The sequence below is a fragment of the Euprymna scolopes genome, chromosome 46 (assembly GCF_053919585.1).
Source record: "Euprymna scolopes isolate OS-2025 chromosome 46, ASM5391958v1, whole genome shotgun sequence".
NCBI lineage: Eukaryota > Metazoa > Mollusca > Cephalopoda > Sepiida > Sepiolidae > Euprymna > Euprymna scolopes.
The window spans coordinates 146,235,377-146,244,199 of record NC_136527.1 but is presented as its reverse complement, the minus strand read 5'-3'; the positions used below and the strand labels follow the sequence as shown (position 1 = coordinate 146,244,199).

The following is an 8,823-nucleotide window of genomic DNA, read 5'->3' as shown; positions in this document are numbered from 1 at the left end:
ACACAGAAAAATGTTGACACAACAGAATAACACGCAGAAAAAAAAGTTGTTTGTCTGGAGGAGCATTTGTTACGTGTTATCAGAGAATCAGAAAACAAGTTTGCTACGGAAATTATTATCATGGAGTCGTGATTTCAAAAGTAAAAAATGTTTTTGGGTGCCATCAGATAAAATCGAAGCGTTAGGAGATGGAAATATTAAACGATTTGTGCCGAACATTTGAAAATTAGACAACGTTAGGAGATGGAAATATTAAACGATTTGCATGTGTTGGTAGCGGTGTTGGAAGTTCATCTGATTGCCGATCTTGGCACGGGGTTATGATGTGATTTAAGGATCAGGGGGAAATGTAGTTTCATATGCATTAATTTGTATATCAGTGTGTCTCCCTAAAAAAAAAAAAAATGACGTACTAAAATATCAGAAGTTGAGATGGGAAGGAAGTCGAGTTAGGATAACCAAACGTAACAGTTCGAATGTGACAATGTCGTTCGAACGTTTTCAAGAATCTATTTTTGTTTTAAATTATAATTCATGGAATTTGCGGTTCGATTAAGTTACAGATGCAGAAAAAAAGTTGTTGGTCTGGGGGAGCATTTGTTATGTGTTGTCAGAAAAAGTTTGAAGGAAGAGTCACTAAAATACACCAAGAGCTTTCATTGCAAAAAAAAGAAAAAAAGAAAACAGTAGAAGATAACTATAATTAACTAGCGGGGGGGGGGAGCTTGGCATGGGCGTAAAATACGCTTAAATATGATATGTTAATTTGTCCAAATTTCATATTATTCATATTATCATAGAGTCGTGATTTCAAAAAGTTGTCAGAAAATCAGAAAACAAGTTTGCTAAGGAAATAACCCAAAAGAGTCACTAAAATACACCAAGAGCTTTCATTGCAAAAAAAAAAAAAAAAAAAAAAAGTAGAAAATAACTAGCGGGGGGGGGGGAGCTTTGCATGGGCGTAAAATACGCTTAAATATGATATGTTAATTTGTCCAAATTTCATATTATTCATATTATCATAGAGTCGTGATTTCAAAAGTAAAAAAAAAGTATTTGGGTACCATCAGGTAAAATCGAAGCATTCAAATCTAATGACATTACCACTAACTTAACACACGTATTAACCGATTAAAGAAGTTGAAAATATGGAGACAGACATATATATATATTAGATTTAACCACCTGAGCACTCTAATTTTAATTTGTAAAATAGATTTTTTCTGTATTAAAAATTAAAAAAAATAAGTCAAAATATGAAAGGCCAATTCAATTTTTAAAGTTAAAACGGCTTTTTAAAATTATTTTTATATCATGAATTTTCCTTTATTTAGAGAGATTTTGAAGAAGCGCCTTTTTTCTAAAAAAATAATTTCTTGTTAAATTAGTCCTCGCGTGAAAGAGCAGGACACAAAATGCTTTAAATAATAATAGAATTACAATAACAAAGACTTTCGCTGGCAAGGACTACTATTGACCGTAACCAGGTATACAGGCCTTTTGAAATATTCATCTCTATTTTTCTCGTTATGTACTGAATATTTGTTCATGAAACCTATATGAAACATGTTCCTTATTAAATTTTAAAGATTTTCTATTCCGAAAGAAGTTTAAAAAAATTTAATCTTAAAAAGTTATTTTAAAGTTTTTGTTAAAAAAATTCAGATTTTCTCATTATTCAGACCTATATTACAAAGAGGGGGTTGCAAAAAACTGAGTTGCGGTGTAAGGAGAAATACAAACTGAAACAGAGAGAATATTTAAACCTGTAATAATACAAAGAGGGGGATGCAAAAATGAGTTGTAGTGTGAGGAGAAATACAAACTGAAATAGAGAGAAGGAGAGTTTTAAAATATAATCTTAAAAAGATGAGATACAAGTTAGAAAAGCATTTCATCCAAGGCATGAAAATTGTTAAACAAAATGTTTTTTTTACTACAGGCTTTAAAAATAAAGGTACAAGATTCAATTTGAAATTTATTTATCTTCAAAGTGCACTTTTATAAATTTTACAAAATAACGTATAAAAATATAATTTAAATTGAATCAAAAATTACCTTGGATTTATTTTATGTAAGGTACATTTTGTTGCAATTTAAAAACATTATCTTTCACCTAGCAATTAATGATATAGATATAAAATTTTCAATGATTTTATTTTTTTAATAAAAACACTCGTTTTTGTTTTTGTTTTTTTGTAGGTTTCTGACTACTTTTTGATTGTATTCGAAAGTTAATTTCCTACAGAAAAAAATATTTGTACACATGAAAAAAAAGTGGGTTTGTATTACTGTACACATAGATTCGAAAAAGTTGCCAAAAAACAAATATATAACAAATAAATATTATCAAATGCAAGATAAGTTACTTTTCTACCAAACTGGATTCATTTTTTTTTGTTTTTATCAATGTAACATGTTTATTCAGCTCGAAAAACATACATTGTTTACCGATGTATTGGAAAATTCAAAATGGCGCCCGACACTCTCTTTAACATGGTAAGTTTGGGAAAAGGTGTTATAAATAATAAACTAGATAAATACTATTTAAAAAAAACACCGAATATATGTCAACTTATGTCACGGTAACATATAATGAGCGAATTTCTAACAGTATTTTGTCTAGTTTATTTTTCGAATCTATGTGTACAAGTAATAGAAACGCCAAAAAGTTATGAAAATGTTTCACGGCGAGCTAACCAATTCAGCCAAATTTTGAAGTTAAATAAATTCATTGTAAAAATCCTTCAAAAGATAAATATTAGTTTTCTGGGTCTATTTCAAAGATAAAGTCCTAAGATATTGAATTAAATAAATTAAAAAAAAAATGTTTATACAAAATACAGCTTAATTAGCCCTCAAAAAGCAAGTAATTATGCCGTTCAGCAAAACGCAACCGATAACAGTTTGTAAACACGATTATACGGAAGCCCAAAATTTCAGCGAATCAAAACGCTGTTTAAAAATGAAGTCATGGCAGTAAAAGGAGGTAGGGGTTTCAGATTCCCCCATCCCCCACCCAGACGGTCATCCGTATATTTCTATTCTGAACGTTTGTATCAATTTTTATCATTTTTTAATTTATTTTTTATGATCCTGTTTTTAAATTAATTTTTTTTTTAATTATTGTTCGAGGTTACCGACATGGAACGTTTGTATAAATTTTTCCATTTTTTTAATTTGATTATTTTTTATGTTCCAGTTTTTAAATTAATTTTTTTTTTTTTTAAATTATTGTTCGAGGTTATATAAATAAACAATGCTTTACTCACTGGTAATATCGGTAGTTCGAGAAATTCATTTTTCTTCGAGTTATATTGAATTCATTAATACGGACTTTGGGGCTTTTTTCGTAATGTTCCTGTAAAAGTTTTTTTTTTTTTTAATAATTTTTACAAATTACGATGCTTTATTTATATATAAAAAAAAAAAGCAAAAATAAATTCTTGTGTTTTTTATTTACTAGTGAAAACCATAACCGGGTTTGTATTACTGTACAGTGACACATAGATTCGAAAAAGTTGTCAAAAAAACAAATATATAATAAATAAATGTTATCAAAGGCAAGATAAGTTACTTTTCTATCAAACTGGATGTATTTTTTGTGTTTTTATTCAATGTAACATGTTTATTCAGCTCGAAAAAAACATACAGTGTTTACCGATGTAGATGTATTCGAAAATTCAAGATGGCGTCTGATTCTCTCTTTAACACGGTAAGTTTGGGAAAAGGTGTTATAAATAAAAAACTGGATAAAATACTGTTAAAAACTCGCTCAATATATGTTACCGTGACATAGGTTGACATATATTCGGCGGGTTTTTAATAGTATTTTGTATAGTTTTTTATTCCTGTTATTTACTACTGAAAACCAGGTATATTTTTTAACAAAATAATACATTTCCACTGAGATTTAGATAAAAATAATTAGTTCATTATATTCTGCGATCATTATTTGATAAATACTGAAAATTTCATTAAAATTGGTTAATTCTCTGATTTTTGGTGAATTTTTAAGTAAAGAGAGGGCTCAAAATGTGGTAAAATCCATTGAAAGCGGTCGGTGGTTCTATGAGAAAATAAAGCTGTGTACGCATTATAAATGTTTCTTTTCTGTGTCTTATGTTATACATTAGTACATTAGGGGTCATTTCGAGTTAAAAGTTTATTTACTGCACTCATCTGGACTAGAGAAAATCGTGATTTAAATGTGTATGTCTCGTGTAAATAACTAACGATGAATATCTAATATGGCCGACAAGACGGGTGATCAAAAAATCAGATCGAGCGTACCGTGTACCGAAAAACGAAATGAGACTAACGAAATGAGACCTCATTTGATCTCATTTCGTTTTCCGGTACGCTCGATCTGACTTTTTGATCACCCGTCTTGTCGGCCATATCAGAGAATTATCGTTAGTTATTTAGACGAGACATACACATTTAAATCATGATTTTCTTTAGTCCAGATGAGTGCAGTAAATAAACTTTTAACTCGAAATGACCCCTAATGTACTAATGTATAACGTAAGACACAGAAAAGAAACATTTATAATGCGTACACAGCTTTATTTTCTCATAGAACCACCGACCGCTTTCAATGGATTTTACCAAAAATGTTTATACATTTTGAGTAGGCACCGCCAAAACTGGGGGGGCAGGTCAGTACTTTTTGACGGACCGTCTTTTTAAAAATCTACCAAAAATCAGGTAATTATCCGATCAATACGAAATTTTCAGCGATTATTAGGAGAAGAATGAACTTTATAACAGTGTACTTATTTTTCATAAACGATATTTATATATATATATATTTTTTTGCTTACAAAACCCCCCTTGTTTTGAAGTGGGAACAAATATGCTTAAAATAATCATCTGAAACTGAAATCAACATATTGTGTTGTTGTAAGGGACAGAATTATAGATTTAAAAAAAAAAAAAAAAAAAAATTGTTTGCATACCTTATTTTGACGTCTGAATATCAGAACTTCGATTGTGTTTAATTATCCCGCTTTTGAGTTTTGAAGTGTGAAATTCGGTGAATATGTTAAGTAAAATAATTAATTTAAGTTAAGCAAAACAAAAAAAAAAAATTTTTAATATTTATACGAAAAAAGCTATTTTAAAATTTTTGATAAATAAATTAACAATTTTTTTTTAGCGAGCCGAATAATGCATGACCATTATTAAACAGGGCATGCTTTGAATAATCGATACCCCCCCAAAAAATTCGATAAATATTGTGCCCTTTGTGTTAAAAATAGCATCATTTTTTTCGATCCCGTTTGAAAACGTTTGCCGCCTTTCGACTACGGTGGACCAAACGCGCTGAAATAATTTTTTTTTATTCAGCTTTAAATTGCCCCCCCCCCCCATTTTGGGGAGCCTGCCCCCCACACACATACACATTAAAAACCAAACGCATACAAATGGTCACCCATCTGGTACTGGCCAGCCTCAGCTTAATAATACATTGAAATTTTCGTCACTGAAAAATAAGTTTTTTTGGCCTGTTTGGTCTTCCATAGTTTTCTTATCATCAAAAGAAAACGTAAACAGACTCGATCTGAACTCTACGTCAACGCGAAATATTTGGTTACCTATATGAATAAATGGAATTATTTGAAATTCAGGCACTTATATTATAATATTTTTGCATATTCTCTTAGAAAATCATCCTAAATCTTAGTTAGATAATAAATAAATTAATTAATTATTTCAAAAACCCTTTTTTTTTTAAATATTTAAGTACGTTTTTTGTGCAAGACAAAAAATGTCAATTGTTAACTTTTTGGGAAAATTTAACATTTAAAATTGAATTAAAAATAGTAGAAAAAGTTTTACATTATTCTGTTTTCTATATGATAAAATTCAGGGTTTTATCTTTCTGGAAAAAAAAAAGTTACTCAGAAATAATGGATTTTAATAAATGTAATTTCGTTTTAAAAAACAACAACAACTTGATTTTGCGGCCATTTTTGGCGGTGCCTAATTTTGAGCATCGGCATTCATTTTGCCCGTACCTATCTTTAAAAGATTAAAATATTACGATATATGAAAAAAAAAAAAAAATTACCCTAAATATTCACTAAAAACATCGCATCCGTCTAAAAATGTCTCATTAAAATCCCTGCCTTTTTTTTTTTTAATTTTCTGCGAACTAGCTCTCTCCTCACCATTGTGAAATCGTAAAACTCTTCACTAACATCGTCACATCATTAAGTTTTCGACGAACGAATAACATATAAGCTTATTTTTTCCTAGTAAGTATTTTTTTTTATTATTTTTTTGTTTCTTTAAAACATATTTGATGATTCGTTCAATTACATTTTCATAGATTTTTTTTTAATTGATATCATCAAAGTTATTTTCTTAAAGGTTAATTTATGTTACTGAAGTTTATTTAGCTCTTATGCATGATAGGAGCCAAGACCATTATTTTCGTTTTCACCAAGGGCGGTAACTCCTATTTCATAAATGTTTAATAAGCCATTTATTGAATTACAGGAAAATTGTTTGTTTTTTTCTTACATTGGTAACTCTTATTTCTTTAAAACATATTCGGTGATTATTCGAAGATTAATTGAAGTTATTTTCTAAAATATTGACTTATTTTATTGAAATTTATTGTATTTGGTTGAAAGATTAAGTTTGTATTATTTTGTCACAACTTCCGCCTCATATCTAAAGTTTGGCGCTGATCATATTTTACAACGCTTATTAATTTACGCATACAAAACAGAACGATGTTAATTAATAAACAAAAAATAAATTAACTTGTTAATTAACGAAAAAAATTAAAAATAAGAAATTTGTTTTTCTTTATTTATTCATCAATCAGCGTCAGGCTTTTTAAGGAGATTTTGAAGTATTTAAGCTACCGCCAAAACTGGGGGGGGAGTCAGTACTTTTTGACGGACCGTCTTTTTAAAAATCTACCAAAAATCAGGTAATTATCCGATCAATACGAAATTTTCAGCGATTATTAAGAGAAGAATGAACTTTATAACAGTGTACTTATTTTTCATAAACGATATTTACATATATATATATTTTACTTACAACCCCCCCTTGTTTTGAAGTGGGAACAAATATGCTTAAAATAATCATCTGAAACCGAACAAAACATATTGTGCTGTTGTAAGGGACAGAATTATGGATTTAAAAAAAAAAATTGTTTGCATACCTTATTTTGACGTCTGAATATCAGATTCAGATGATTATTTTAAGCATATTTGTACCCCCTCAAAACAAGGGGGGTTGTAAGTAAAATAATATGTATATGTAAATATCGTTTATGAAAAATACATACACTGTTATAAAGTTCATTCTTCTCCTAATAATCGCTGAAAATTTCGTATTGATCGGATAATTAACTGATTTTTGGTAGATTTTTAAAAAGACGGTCCGTCAAAAAGTACTTACCTGCCCCCCCCTCCCCCAGTTTTGGCGGTGCCTAATGGAATGATTTTTTTTTTCATATAACATTCTTTCATTGATCTACTGATTATTTCAACGTCTCAAATAATACCTTTTTTTTTTCTTTTTTTTGCTGGATATCTTCCTTAGATCTGAGTTTTTGTTGACATTAGCGCTAGGTGTATCAGAAATTTCGTGAAAATAGTGAATAATTCCACCCCATATTTCCATACTCCTCGAAAAATGTAATTCAAGCCCTAATTTTTTTTTCAATTAAAGGAGCATGGACCAAGGTTTCATTAAAAAAAAAAAAAAAGACAATGTGTTTTTTTTAAAAAAAGGTTTTAAACTTCGGACATTACAGGTAAATTTCTAAAAAACCGTTTTTTTTGTTTTAAATTTGAATATATTATTTATTGACCTTTTCTCTTCAATTTGTGATATATAAGACTGGTACATAAATTAATTATTTACTTTTTAATAGACATTTCAAAATGAGAGGCGTGAATTATTCGACCCCCTGTCTTTTCAAGCTTATAACTCCTCGAAAAATGTAATTCAAGCCCTAGTTTTTTTTTCAATTAAAGGACCAAGGTTTCATTAAAATTAAAGGACCAAGGTTTCATTAAAAAAAAAAAAATGTAATTCAAGCCCTAATTTTTTTTTTCAATTAAAGGACTAAGGTTTCATTAAAATTAAAGGACCAAGGTTTCATTAAAACAAAAACAAAAAAAAAAAAACAAACAACTAACGTGGTTAAAAAAAAAGGTTTTAAACTTCAAACTTTACAGGTAAAATTCTAAAAAAAACACTACGGGTTTTTTTTTGTTTTAAATTTGAATAATATTATTTATTGACCTTTTCTCTTCAATTTGTGAGTGAATTAATTATTTACTTTTCGGTGAGTAAATTAATTATTTACTTTTTAATAGAAACTTGAAAATGGGGGGGGGCGTGAATTAAAAAAAAAACGTTTGTCTAAAATATTATATTCGGTTTATTGGAAAGAACAGAAAATTTCACATTTACCCTGAAAATATCGTAAAAATAGAATCAATAGAAAAATTTTGATAGATTTTTAAAGTTTAAAAATTGAAAAATATTGAGTTCGGAAAATTCATTACTGTTTTAAAAAAATATATTTCTATTACTTTTAAAACAACTTTAATAGTTTATTTTGGAAGTATAATCCATAAAGAAAATAAATAACCCACTTTTAACTGAGAAATTACGAGATTTTTTTTATTTTATTTGCAGTTTTGTGTTAGGGGTGTCAAAAATTCATACAAAAATTCTGATACACCTACATTAGCGCCGAAATAATGATTTTTTTTCAACTACTTTATTTAATGTAACAAAGTTTTATAACTTTATTAAAACATTAATAAAATCAATAAATGCGAA

General features: G+C 28.5%; 1 long non-coding RNA gene across 1 annotated transcript in view; it reads left to right on the top strand.

Moving 5' to 3' along the window:
- Positions 1-5,997: 5,997 nt before the first annotated feature.
- Positions 5,998-8,823, top strand: part of LOC145271406 (uncharacterized) — an 8,847-nt gene continuing 6,021 nt past the window's right edge. Inside the window, exon 1 of the long non-coding RNA XR_013865859.1 lies at positions 5,998-6,263. This is a non-coding gene — a long non-coding RNA (uncharacterized LOC145271406). The remainder of the gene's footprint in view (positions 6,264-8,823) is intronic.